This window comes from Trichosurus vulpecula, chromosome 1, assembly GCF_011100635.1.
Source record: "Trichosurus vulpecula isolate mTriVul1 chromosome 1, mTriVul1.pri, whole genome shotgun sequence".
Taxonomy (NCBI): domain Eukaryota; kingdom Metazoa; phylum Chordata; class Mammalia; order Diprotodontia; family Phalangeridae; genus Trichosurus; species Trichosurus vulpecula.
The window spans coordinates 390,406,770-390,422,191 of record NC_050573.1 but is presented as its reverse complement, the minus strand read 5'-3'; positions in this window follow the sequence as shown (position 1 = coordinate 390,422,191).

Below are 15,422 nucleotides of genomic sequence, written 5' to 3'. Positions count from 1 at the left end.
GATATTAATGTACCAGTAGCAGCTCAAATTCAAGGATTTCCAAAGAGAACTCATTACTTTCTCCTAGGGATGTACTGGCAGATGTTTAACAATCCACTCCCTGGAGGTGGGGGAAACCTGTATGTAGGATGTAATTTTTTAGTTTAATTTGCATTTTTATTATTTTCTCCATCACTTTCTTAAGTCTAAACAATCAACAAAACACTAATTGAAGCCCTTATTTATAGCATTTGTCTATTTCTGAGGCATACACACTCAAACTGAAAATTTAACAACCAGCTCTTGAGATCCAGTTTGAACTGGCTCTAGCACACTCCTAAACTTGTACCTTCTCCCAATTTCCTTATTTCCAGTGGGACTGACATCCTCTCAGTAACCACAGAATCTCACATATTGGCTTCTTTCTCTTCACTCAAATAAATAGTTCTACAGTTAGATATAGATATTTAATATCAACATCTACAACTATGTCATTTACAACAAAATCTAGACCTGAGTGGTTCATTTATGTTCTGCGAGCCCTTTTCTTCAACAACATCAAAATGTTCTGTGAACCTCCAGGTAATTTAATATATTCCTCATTTCATTTTGTTTATTTATTAATTTTATTTATTTTCATTTATTCATTAAATATTTGAAATAACTATAATAAAAAAGCTTGCCCCTAAAAGCTCCAAATTACAGCTTACATTGTATGATAATAATTATAAAGTATAAAATGTTATTCCACCTATAATTATGAAAACTTTAAATATAAAATTAAACAACTCTAATCATAAAATAATTTTGATTATTTCACATAGGATATGGTATAGAGCTTAAAAGAAGTAATCCACCAAGATCTCATATGCTTTCTATTGTCTGAAAGATTTCATATTAAATGTCTTTATTTTATAATATTTAGTACATGTAAATAATCTTTTAGAAATAAGTTATAATGAGGAAGATGTTTAATTTTTACTAATAATTATATATGAGCCTAATTTCAATGTTGGACTTTTTTTAGTTGAATAAAGGTTTACAATATTTATATCAACACCAGAGAAACAGTTTTAACTCTGGTTCTAGGTTATGTTTTCTTTTCTGTGTTTTGCTTTAAAATAAGAAGCAATGAAAATGCTTGCTCATGCAAATATATGGAAGGAGGAGGTAGGAGAATTTTATAAACTCTTTGATGAGAGATTTAAATTCTTTAAAAAAATTTTAACCAACGTAAAAATTAATGAAAAATAATTATTTATGATAAAATATTTACTTTTCTATTAGTTAATGAAAAGTGCTGTATTAATTGATAAATGTACTTAAAGTTCAGTTGCATATATTACTTCATTTTAAACAATGTTTTGATATAAACTATCCTTTGTAAGAAAAGGATCTCTTCAGATGTGACTTTCTTCTCTTATACCACTGGCACAATAGCTACACTCTCACAAAAACTCTACTGAATGATTTACTGAAATTACCAATCAATTCACCTGAAAATCTACCAGTATGAAAAATAGTACCATAAGCAGAGGATATCTTTAAATAGGAAAATACCTTTAAATAAAAAAATATGTTTGTTTCTATGGAATACTTTTGATAGTACATAATTGTTACAAGATGGCTTATAAAGTACATATCTAAAAATCATGGTTTTTAAGCAGCCTGACATTTGTATGGCAAGAATGAAAACATTTCCAACATCTTGGTTATAACTGTACAGCTGACAAAGTATGACTACAAGTATTACAGAGGAACAAAGATACTACTTTGGTGCAGTATACAGAACACAAACGAGGGTATGCAAAGCATCCAATTATCCACAGGGAATCATTTCATGCTGGAATGTTGCAGCCTGTTGGTGGTTTGGAAACAATTTGATGACAACTTGAAAAACTACGAGAATAAGTTATGCTTAGTCAGAAGTGGGTAGTTTGATCTAATCACTGCACAAACCCCAAAATCACATACTCATGATCATAAATTTCAAAGGATACAGAAACCAACATATAATACTGCAAACATATGCGTTCTTGTTATTACAGAGGAAAACATGCGTGTAAATATACATGCATACATACATATACATGCACATACATACATACAGAGGGACAATTATTTACCACTTAAAAGAAGCAATATAATTTTTTTTTGTGCAAACATCTTGGACCATAGTCCCAATACCAGTGATTTAAAACTATAAATATAAACTTCATGTGAATATACCTATGTCACCTATATACAAAAGTGTGTTGGAGCCAGCTCTTACTGGTTCATGAGAACCTTTTTTAAGTGTGAGCATTTACACCTGAGCAATTGGCAAATGCTAATAATCTGGGCTTCATTTACTGCCTTGTTGAGTTAGTCTATTTTTAAGGTGTTATTTTCTTCAGTATTTTTTGGGGTCTCCTTTAGCCAGTCATTGACTTGTTTTTCATGGTTTTCTCACATCACTCTCATTTCTCTTCCCAATTTTTCCTCTACATCTCTAACTTGCTTTTCCAAATCCTTTTTGAGCTCTTCCATGGCCTGAGACCAGTTCATGTTTTTCTTGGAGACTTTTGATGTAGGCTCTTTGACTTTGTTGACTTCTTCTGACTGTATGTTTTGGTCTTCTCTGTCACCACAGAAAGATTCCAAAGTCTGAGATTGAATCTTGGTGTGTTTTCATTGCCTGGCCATGTTCCCAGCCAACTTACTTGACCCTTGAATTTTTTGTGGGAGTATGACTACTTGTAGAGTATAGAGTACTTTGTCCCAAGCTTGAGGGGCTGTGCTGTTGTTTTCAGAGCTACACAGCAAGATCTGCCACACCAGTGCTCCTCCTCCCCCAAGAACCACCAACCCAACTTGACTCAGATCTAAGCTGGCTCTGCACTCCCTCTCAGATCAGCCACTTAATTCCTCCCACCAGGTGGGCCTGAGGCTGGAAGCAACTACAGCTGTAGTTCTGTAGCTACACCACCTCCGCTGCCCCTGGGGCAGTGGCCGAACCACAAACTCTTTTCGCTCTGTCCCCTGCGGTTTTTCCCACTAACCTTTTCTGTTGTCTTTGGTGTTTGTGAGTTGAGAAGTCTGGTAACTGCCACAGCTCACTGATTCAGGGCACTAGGGCCTGTTCCACCTGGCTCCGGGTCTGGTTGGTCCACAGCCCCACTCTGCTCCCAGCTCCATGTGATAGACCTTACCCAGCAACCATCCAGTCTGTCCTGGTCTGGAGCCCTACTTCCCTCTGCTATTTTGTGGGTTATGCAGTTCTAGAATTTGTTCAGAGCCATTTTTTATAGGTGTTTGGAGGGACCGGGATGGGAACTCACACAAGTCCCTGCTTTCCAACAGCCATCTTGGCTCCACCCCCACCCACCCCCCAATCAAATATCTTTAAAAAAATTTTAAGGACATGAGAGAAGTGAACATGTTTAGAGAACCAATAGGTAGGCAGAAAATGAAAAAGATAAGAGAGAAAAAAAGAATCATCAATAAGGAAAACTTCTAGAAAGACAAGAGGTGATAGAATCAGATGTAAAAGCATTATATATAAGTTGAGGTTTTTATGTTCGTATTTATGTGTAATGTTTTTTTTTTTGTTTTGTTTTATTTTTTTTTTAATGCAATTTATTTATTTAACATATTTGGTTTTCAGCATTGATTTTCACAACAGTTTGAATTACAAATTTTCTCCCCATTTCTACCCTCCCCCCCCACTCCAAGATGGCGTATATTCTGGTTGCCCTGTTCCCCAGTCAGCCCTCCCCTCTATCACCCCCCTCCCCTCTCATCCCCTTTTCCCTTCCTTTCTTGTAGGGCAAGATAAATTTCTACGCCCCATTGCCTGTGTATCTTATTTTTTAGTTGCATACAAAAAGTTTTTTTGTTTTTGAACATCTGATTTTAAAACTTTGAGTTCCAAATTCCCTTCCCTCTTCCCTTCCCACCCACCCTCCCTAAGAAGTTGAGCAATTCAACCTAGGCCACACATGTATTATTATGTATAACCCTTCCACAATATTCATGTTGTGAAAGGCTAACTACATTTTGCTCCATCCCAACCCATCCCGCTTTATTGAATTTTCTTCCTTGACCCTGTCCCCTTTCCAAAGTGTTTGTTTTGATTACCTCCACCCCCATCTGCCCTCCACTCCATCATCCCCCTGCCTTTTATTTTTTTTTTTTATCTTCCTCCCTCTTCTTTCCTGTGGGGTAAGATACCCAACTGAGTATGTATGGTATTCCCCCTCAGGCCAAATCTGATGAGAGCAAGGTTCACTCATTCCCCCCTCACCTGCCCACTCCCCTCCTCTCCTAGAACTGCTTCCTCTTGCCACCTTTATGGGAGATAATCCACCCCATTCTATCTCTCCCTATCTCCCTCTCTCAGTAAGTTACTCTCTCATCCCTTAATTTCATTTTATTTCTTTTAGCTATCTTCCCTTCATCCTCAACTCACCCTGTGTCTGCTCTCTTTCTTTTACATATATATATATATACACATACATACACATACATACATATACACATAGATACATGCATACATACACATTCACTTATATATATACATACACATATATATATGCATATATATATATATATATGCATATTCCCTTCAACTACCCTAATACTGAGGTCTCATGAATCATACTCATCATCTTTCCATGTAGGAATGTAAACAAAACAGTTCAACTTTAGTAAGTCCCTTGCAATTTCCGTTTCTTGATTACCTTTTCATGCTTCTCTTGATTCTTGTGTTTGAAAGTCAAATTTTCTATTCAGTTCTGGTCTTTTCACTGAGAAAGCTTGAAAGTCCTCCATTTTATTGAAAGTCCATATTTTGCCTTGGAACATGATACTCAGTTTTGCTGGGTAGGTGATTCTAGGTTTTAATCCTGGCTCCATTGACCTCCGGAATATCGCATTCCATGCCCTTCGATCTCTTAATGTAGAAGCTGCCAGGTCTTGGGTTATTCTGATTGGGTTTCCACAATACTCAAATTGTTTCTTTCTGGCTGCTTGCAGTATTTTCTCCTTCATCTGGGAGCTCTGGAATTTGGCAACAATATTCCTAGGAGATTTCTTTTTGGGATCTATTTGCGGAGGCGATCGATGGATTCTTTCAATTTCTATTTTGCCCTGTGGCTCTAGAATATCAGGGCAGTTCTCCTTGATAATTTCCTGAAAGATGGTATCTAGGCTCTTTTTTTGATCATGGCTTTCAGATAGTCCAATAATTTTTAAATGATCTCTCCTGGATCTATTTTCCAGGTCAGTGGTTTTTCCAAGGAGATATTTCACATTGTCTTCCATTTTTTCATTCCTCTGGTTCTGTTTTATAATATCCTGATTTCTCATAAAGTCACTAGCTTCCACTTGCTCCAATCTAATTTTTAAAGTAGTATTTTCTTCAGTGGTCTTTTGGACCTCCTTTTCCATTTGGCTAATTCTGCCTTTCAAGGAATTCTTCTCCTCATTGGCTTTTTGGAGCTCTTTTGCCATTTGAGTTAGTCTATTTTGTAAGGTGTTGTTTTCTTCAGTGTATTTTTCAGTATTTTTTTGGGTCTCCTTTAGCAAGTCATTGACTTGTTTTTCATGGTTTTCTCACATCCTTCTTATTTCTCTTCCCAATTTTTCCTCTACTTCTCTAACTTGCTTTTCCAAATCCTTTTTGAGTTCTTCTATGGTCTGGGGCCAGTTCATGTTTTTCTTGGAGGCTTTGGTTGTAGGCTCTATGACTTTGCTGTCTTCTTTAGGCTGTATGTTTTGGTCTTCTTTGTCACCAAAGAAAGAATCCAAAGTCTGAGACTGAATCTGGGCGCGTTTTCGCGTCCTGGCCATATTCCCAACCAACTAACTTGACCCTTGAGCTTTTCAGTGGGGTATGACTGCTTGTAGATTACAGAGTTCTATGTTCTATGTTTGGGGGGGAGGTGCCAGCTCTGTCAGAGCTGCACTCCTCCCTCCCCAAGGACCCCCAGTCCAGACTGGGCTCAGATCTTCGGCAGGCTGTGCACCGTTGCTGTGATCCGCCACTTAATTCCCCCCACCAGGTGGGCCTGGAGCCGGAAGTAACAACAGCTGTAGCTGCCCCACCTCCGCTGCCCCCGGGGCTGGAAGCCGAACCGCGAACTCCTTCCACTCCCGCAGCTTTTCCCACTAACCTTCTCCGCAGTCTTTGGTGTTTGTGGGTCGAGGGGTCTGGTAACTGCTCACGTATTCAGGGCGCTAGGGCCCCCTCCGCCCGGCTTCCGGTCTGGATCGTCCACGCCGCTCAGGCTGGGCTCTGCTCCACTCCGTTCCCAGCTGCCAGCTCCCAGCTCCGTGTGGAATAGAGCTCACCCAGAGACCATCCGGGCTGTCCTGGGCTGGAGCCCCGCTTCCCTCTGCTGTTCTGTGGGTTCTGCCGTTCTAGAATTGGTTCAGAGCCATTTTTATAGGTTTTTGGAGGGACTCGGGTACGGAGCTCACTCTAGTCCGTGCTTACCAGCCGCCATCTTGGCTCCGCCCCCCTATGTGTAATGTTTTTTGATGGTTTTACCACCTAACAATATGTGACCTTAGACAAGTAATCACATAGTAGGTCTCAGTTGCTTCATCTATAAAAATGGATATTATGAAGTTATAGGATAGACTCAGATCATCTCTTGAGCTCGCTTCCTCCCCAAGACTGATTATTTTGAGTCTTCCAATACTTCATCCTTTAGTACCTTTGATGATATTTATAATATCATCACCATGTACTTCCTTTATACTTTCACAAGTTTATAACTCCATGTTGCTAAGCCTTCAGCTTTTAATCCCTATTTCCTAAAGAAATAGCCCTAGTAATTACCAAATGATATCTTGTTTAATAGCCCTGCCATGGCATCTCCTAGTAAATATATATGTTGTCTTCCTCAATAGAATATTAGCTTCATGAGAGCAGGGACTGGTTCATTTCTGTCCTTCTATCCTGAAGGTCTGACATAGTGTTTGGTATATAGATGCTTAATCAATGTTTGTTGATTCATTGATGTAGAAAAGACTTCTACTGATAGCTACTTAGTCACTGATCTTGAAATATATTTGTTGGCTACATCAATATATTAAAATATTGAAAAATAAAGGTGATTTGTTGTTGTTAAAGTAAAAGAGATGGTTTTGTTTTTCTTATAAGTTGAGGAATACATTTCTGACTTTGGGAACAAAGTTCTTTGTACAGCTTTTTTTTCCTTCAAAGATTTTATCACATCAACCAAAAAGGCCTGAGTAGGGTCATTGAAGTTGTGGAGTGGAGGAAAAATGTTACCACGGCACCAACTTTCAACCAAAGAATCAATTCCCAGGGCCCCTCTAGCATCCAGATTCAGCTCACAGATGGTGCTGCAGACTCATTGGTCTCCCATTTGACCTACACCTAAGAAAACCATTCAATATTCCTACTTATGTGGCCAAATAAATATTTGGAACAGAGTACTTTAAAAACTTCAATTTTTTTTTAAAAAAAAAAGCAGTTTATTGACTCTAATTAAATCTTTTTTTAAAAATGTATAGCAGACAGTAGTTAACTTTAATTTAGGACTGACATTTACAACAAGTGGGAATTCAAGGTGGACAATTCATTTCAATTTTGGTGAAAATCGTCATTTAAATGTCAGAAAACTGCATATTTAACATTTGCAGTAATTAAGCGACTTTAATTTAATAATAAATCTCTCTGTCTTTATCTATTTACACTCTTTCCTCTGTCCTGGTCTGGCACTTTCCTTCGTGAATCAACTACCACTAATTGCTTCTTTTTGAAGTGTAAATATGGTTTAATTCTTCTTACAGGCCAGGTAGCACGTTTACTATTTAATTGGTAATTACCTTTTCCATGAATTACTTCCTTTTAGGGGCTTCTCTCAAGGGAGAAAAGAATTTGTTTACACTTTGCCTCTGCAGAAATCAATCTCCATCTAATTCTGAGGTAAATGCCTCCATGACACCCGCAGCATGCGTGGCTTTGCTGTGATTTGCCGCGTCATCTTGGGAGAAACTCCCTTTGAGAGCCCTGCTTTTCTCATCTTTAAATGGGGAAAATAAACAATCTGCGACTGAAGAGATGGGGATTATATAAGAGATTCCATAACAACTCCCAATTACTTTGAAAAGGAAAGGTTCTATTTATCATATAGTGTACTTTAATGGCCTCCTTTGGTTCAAACAATATTTAAATTGAAAAAAAAACACTTATTAAGGGCATACTATGTGCAAGGCACTAAAGAAAAGAAAACAACAGCCACCCCTGCCTTCAAGTTGCCCACATTCTGCTGGAGGGCTTCAACATTTTCATAGATAGATAAATACAAGGCAATTTGGGGAGGGAGAGGGAATTGACAACCAGGGAAACCAGGATAGTTTTCCTGTAATAAGAAGCTATTTCTCCAATACATCAAGGATCTGTGAATTGTCACTTCCTCCACCACAGCCTACTGCAATCAATTCATTCAATCAACAAGGATTTCTTAAGTACTTCCTTTGTGCCCAGCTCTGGGCTAGGCACTAGGAATAAAATTAAAAAGAATTAAAGAGTTCTTTGCCCTCTGGTAGCTTTTATTCTAAATGATGAGAGGAACCAATGCAGGTATGGCATAGATAGTTGCAGCTTCCTTCAGCAAAGTCTTTTGTCCTAGTTTTTTTTTTTCCAAATTATTATTATACTTCTGAAAATAACAAAACAATATTCCAGACACGGGTAGAGTACAGGGGCAATATGATGGTCCCAGTTCTGGAAGCCAAATTTCTGTTAATGCTGAGTAATATTATATCAGCTCTTTTGGCTCCTATATGGTACTATCTTTTTTGTTACTTTTATTTTTAAAAATATTAAATATTTATTTTGACATTCTTTTCTTTCCAAATTTTGAGTTCTAGATTCTCTTGCTCTCTTCCACCGCTCCACCACCCGTAGAGAAGGCAAACAATATGATACCAATTATATCAATTATAAACTTTGCATGTAATTGCATGTAAAATCATGCACAATACATTTCCATATTAGTCATAATCACACAAAAAGGCAAAAAGAAAGTAAGAAAGAAACAAAAAATGAAATTCTACATATAAATTTCCACTCAGAAGCCATCATTTCTCTCTCTGGAGGTGGATAGCATTTTTTTTTAAATCGTGAGTCTTGTGGGATTGTCTTGGATAATTGTATTGATCAGAGTTGCCAAGTTTTTCACAGTTGACCATCATCACAACATTGCTGTTACTATGCACAATGATTTCCTTGTTCTTCTCACTTCACTTTGCATCACCTCTTGACATGCTTTTTTTTTTTCTGAAACCACTCGCCTCATCATTTCCTATTTTTTAATGGTACTCTATCACAATCATATATATAACTTGTTCAGCCATTCCTCAGTTGATGAGCATCCCCTCAATTTCCAATTGGTTGCCAACCCGGAAAGGGCTGCTATAAATATTTTTATACATATAGTTCTTTTTTCTTTGACCTTTTTTGGGTACAGATCTAGCAGTATTATTACTGGATCAAAGGGAATGCTAATTTTTACAACCCTTTGGGCATAGTTCCAGATTGTTCTTCAGAATGGTTGGATTAGTTCACTACTCTGCCAATGGCTTATTAATGTGCTGGTTTCCTTTATTCCCTTCAGCATTTGCCATTTCAGATAAGTGTGAGATGGTACCTCAAAATTGTTTTAATTTGCCTTTCTCTAAGCAATTGTTATGTAGAGCATTTTTAATGATTATAGATAGCTTTGATTTCTTCTGAAAACTGCTTGTTCGTATCCTTTGATCATTTCCCATTTGGGAAATAGCTCTTGTTTTTGTAAATTTGACTAATTTCCTTTATATTTGAGAAATGGTGACTTTATCAAAAAATTTGGTGTAAAATATTTTGACATTCCTTCATTCTCTGTGGTACCTTTTAGCAAAATGTAGTTTTTTCTAAATATATCTCTCAATTAGGTCTATTTTGCTTTTGCTTTGTCTGAGATCATGATTGCCATCCCTGACCTCATCACTTCAGCTGAAAGACAATAGCTCTACTCCAGCCTTTGATTTCAACTCTGTGTGTCTTTTTCTGTCCCAAGTGCATCTCTTGTACATAACATATTATGAGATTTCAGATTCCAATCCACTCCGCTAGCCACTTTCATTCTATGGAATAGCTCTTCCCATTTACATTTACAGTTATGATCACTAATGTATATTTGCCTTCATCTCACTTTTCTCTGTTTATCCTTCTCTCCCTCCCTCCCTCTCTCTCTCTCTCTCTCTCTCTCTCTCTCTCTCTCTCTCTCTCTCTCTCTCTCATCCTGTCCCTACTCAAAAGTCTCTCTAGCTTTTGACCACTGTCTCCTCCAATACACCCTCCCTCTTACCATCCCACCCCATGTCTCTCATCCCCACTTTCTTCCTATCTCCCTACTGCATAAGATAGCTTTCTATACCCACCTGACTGTGTGTATGTGTGTATACTTTCCTCTTTGAACCAATTCCAATGAGAATAATGTTCAAACATCACCCACCCTATATGCCCTCCTCTATAAAGCTCTCCTCCCCCTCCACTATAAAAGCTCTCCCTTGTATGCCTCCTTTATGTGAGAAAATTTACACCATGATACATCTCCTTTCCCCCTTCTCCCAGGGCATCTTTCTTTCTTACCCCTACATTCTTTTTCTTTTTTGAGATCATTCCAACATAATAGACTCACACCCAGGTATTCCATCTATGTAGACTCCTAACTGCCATAGTAATGATAAAGTTCTTAGGAATTACATGCATCCCCTCCCCATATAGAAAAGCAGTTTAAATCCATTGAGTACCTTATGATAACTTTTACATAATTACCTCTTTATGCTTCCCTTGACTCTTCTGTTCAAATGCCAGATTTTCTATTCATCTCTGCTATTTTTTATCAGGAACGCTTGAATATCCTCCATTTCATTAAATGTCCATTTTTCCCTTGAAGGATTGCAGAAGTTTTGCCAGTAGGTTATTCTTGGTTTTAATCCTAGCTCTTTGCCTTTTGGAATATCATGTTCCAAGCCCTCTGCTCCTTTACTGTGGACATTGCTATATCTTTTGTGAGCCTGACCGTGGCTCCATGATATTTGAACTCTTTCTTTCTGGATGATTGCAATATATCTTTTTCCTTAATCTTGAAGCTCTGAAATTTGCCTATAATATTATGAGGAGTTTCCATTTTGGGATCTCTTTCAGGAGGTGACTGGTGAAAACTTTTAATTTCTATTTTATCCTCTGGATCTGAGATATTGAGGCAGTTTTCCCTGATACCTAAGCTTTTTAAAAAATTTTTTTGATCATGAGTTTCAAGTAATCCAATAATTCTTAGATTATTTTACCTCAATCTATTTTCCAGGTCAATTGTTTTTCCAATGATATGTATATTTAACTTTTCATTCTTTTAACTTTGTTTTATTGTTTCTTATAGTCTCATGGAGTCATTAGTTTCTACTTACACAATTCTAATTTTTGAGTAATTTTTTTTCAGTGAGCTTTTCTATATCTTTTTCCACTTAGCCAATTTTGCCTTTTAAGGAATTCTTCGGTGAGTTTTTGTGTGTCTTTTACCTTTAGGCTAATTCTTTGTTGTTGTTGTTTTTAAGGTGACATTTTCTTCAGTAATTTTGTGCCACTTTTATCAAGTTGTAAATTCTCTTTTCATAATTTTCTTGCATCACTCTCATTACTTTTACATTTTTTCCTGTGCCACTCATATCTTTCTTTAACTCTTCCAGAAATTCTTGATGGTCTTGGATCCAATTAGCATTTTTCTTCATTTCTTCTTGTGGCTATCATGTCTTGGTCTTCTTTACCACCATAGCAACCTTACATAGTTAAGTTCTTTTTTTTGGTTGTTTGTGCATTTTCTAGCCTCTCTCTTGACTTTTAATTATATGTTAAAGTTGGACTCTGCTCACCTTCTGGTGGGGACACAGCTTCAAGCTTTTTCATGCTGCTATTTTCAGAACCATTTCTGGGGGTCTGGAAGTGTTTTATTTTTCCAAGGTGGCAGTATCCTGGGAGAGGTATGGTCACTGCTCTCCTGGTCTGCACCCTGATCTTCACCAAGGAAGAGTGCTTACTTCTTCCCAGCCACAAGTACTAATGCTCCTCCTGGCCCTGGAACTTCGACTCACACCCTTGCTCCCTTGTGACTGATCAAAAGCACTCCTCTCCTTCCTGGAACTACAACCCAGAACTGCTTATGGGCAATAGAGTTGCCAATCAGTACCAGGTATGGCCAGTGCCAGCAAAGGGTTTCCTATAGTCTCTTTCTTGCCAGTTGTCTGACCCCCTTATTATCTCTGGGCTGAGAGCTCCCAAAGTTGCTGCTACTGCTGTCATGGTTGCCTCCAAGGCCCACCACTGGTACTCCTGCCAAGCTCTGGGTCTGTACCTATCCCAGTGTTACAGAACTCTACTGTGACCCTCCTAAATTGTTTTAAGATTAAAAATGTCTCCCTCTGACTTTTTGCTGGCTATGTTACTATAAATTTGATTTGAGGCATTATTTTAAAGTTGTTTGGAGGGCAATGTTGAGAGAGTTGGGTCTCAGCTTGGACTCCACCATCTTGGCACTGCCCTCATGCCCTGCTATTGACTCAGATTGAGTCTTTGGTCCACGAAAGCCCCCTGATATTTTTTCACATGAAATCCCTTCTAGACATAGTTATTATCTCATATAGAACTTATAGTCATCCTTGTCTAGTTTCATCTTATTAGATTGGGTCCATCATTGCAAAATTTCAAGACCTTTTGTATCTTATTTATATTTTACATTGTGTTTATGATTCTTTCCAGTTTTGAGTGATCTATAGACTTGATAATCATGCCATATATTATTTTAGCCAAACCATTTATAACAATACTGAACAAAAACCAAGCTCAGTAACCTTCCATTAGAAAGACATTTCTCCAGATTAATATTGAGTCATTAGTCATGCCTCCTTTTATTCAGTCATTCAGTTCCAAATTCACTTAAGTCTACTATTAGTCCATCTACCAGCTCTCCATCTCCACCAACATCTCATGAGACTTTTTCAAATGATCTGGTAAAATATATGTTTGCTATATCATTTGTATTTCACAGATATGATGATCTAGAAAACTTTTTTAGAAAGAAAAAAAAAATTGTATTGGTTATTCTTAATGAGTTTGTGTTGGCATACCATAATTATTGCTCCATTTTCTCGGGCACAAATAGTCCATATGAACATTTGAGGTGAATTATCTAAATTTGTGCATCTTGTGTTTTTTTTTTTTTTGAGCTACTTCAGTATGTAAGAGACACTGTGCTAGATACCCTGGATACAAATACACAAATGAAACAGTCCTATTCTCAAAGAATTTATATTCTAAAAGGAAGATGATGATGATGATGATGGTGATGATGATGATGATGATGATGATGATATGTGTATATACACATACATACATATTAAATATAAATCCTACTTGAAGTGGTTTAGGGAAGGACAATGGAAGTAGGGAGGATCAGGAAAACCTTTATATAGAACATGGTCTTTGAGTTGAGTTTTAAATAAGAAATTCTATGAAGTGAAAGTGAAGAGTGAGTACTTTCTAATCATGAGGCATGGCCAGTATAGAGGCTCAATGACAAGAGATTGAGCATCGTGTTGGTGAAAAGCAAGAAGGCCACCTTGGCTTGACAATAGACTATGTAGGAAGTGAAGTAATATATAGTGAGACTAGAAAGAGACTGGTGCCAGTTTGTGAAGGGCTTTCAAAGCCAAATAGAGGACTTTATGTTTTATTCTCAAGGTAATAAGGAGCCTCTGAAACTTACTGAGTGGAGAGTGACAGGGTGTTAATATGTGGGAAATTGCATAGTGTGTTTGTTGGAGTAGAGGGACCATTTGTTAGATCTATCTGGCCAGGTTAAAATATGAGTAAAGGAGAGAAAAAACTGAAAAGTGAAACTGGGGACAGTTCATGGAGGCCACTGGATAGGTAAAGATTTTGGCTATGATTCTGTAAGGAATGGGGAGTCAGTGGAAGGACCAACATGATGAAAGCAACATATGGAGATAATTAATTTGACATAGGTTATAGGATGAACCAAGACAAGAAGAGATTAGAGAAATCAACTAGTTGCACTCGAATTATTTTTAAAAGAACACGTAACAGTGGCTCCCTCATCTCATTTTATGCTTTCTTCAGCCATGAATGCTTTAGTCTCAACGCCATGGCTGCTCTGGCATAATATCACAAAGCTTTGTGGTTATCAACTTGATGTGTCTTTCCAAAAATCACCTCTTCCACTACTCCCATCAACATTATTTCCACAGGCCCATGTGCTTTTATTGTGTTGTGGCCCTGGCTTAACCCACTGCATAGAAATGGAAATACTGTGGGCTAGAAGCTCTTAAATAATAGGTATCATTAAGCTACCTCTCAGCTAAATAAGAATTCTTATTCCATGGGTTGTATACAATCAACTGCAACATATGGAAGGAGGCTGGGAGAACCTTGGCCACTCATCAAGATGATGGAGGGGGAAATAAAAGCTGGACTTCAAAGCATTTAAATAAGTCTGTATGCAAGGATAATAAAGTAGACTAGGGTGGGGAAGAGGAAAGCATCAGGAAAGCTGAGTAAACTCATATTCACCTTAGGCAAGTGATTACTGCTTCACAATTAAAACATGCCCTGCTCTGTTATTCTAAATTTCATTTGTGTGACAATAATTCATTGTTATTTATGGAAAAAAGTTCCCCCTTAGAATATTGGATAGAATGTAGGACTTAAGACCTTCATGTCTGGGGACAGGATGGGGAGAAAAAGTTAGGGATGTGATTGAGACTTTCCAACCTGCCCTCAAGAGCAATCTGCCTTGAGTCTTTCATTGGCTTTAATAGCCTTCATGACTTGAGGCTAGGGAATCAGACAGAAATGGTGACATGATGTGTGGCTTTCACAAAGCTGCTACCCCCTGCATGGATGGATGAAGTCTGGAACTCTGGAGAAATCCTCAGTGTGGAAGGAGAGTAAACATCCAATCTCATCCACTGGAGAGAGGAGAGAATCATTCTGCCCACCAGATGGGTAAGAAGAGTTTACATATTGGATCTTAATACTCTCGATTCAATTGTGTCTCAAAGATACTGCTATAGTGTAAAGCAAAAATATACAACTACCACAAACTAATTTCCTCAGACTAATTTTATACTGTGGAAGTTATAATCATGGATATTGCTTATATTTCTTGGGCAATAACTTCAAAAGAAGAGGCTTACCAATGAGGATCAGATTTGAGAAGAACATTCAAGATTCCCTTAGCATAGGGGTAGAATCTAAGATGCAATAGGCATGAAAACATTTGGTAGAGCAGAGAGGAGGAAAGGATGTGCCCTAGAGTGTACAAAGCTTTGAAATGACTCTGATTATTTCCATGTTGCCTTTTCTGACC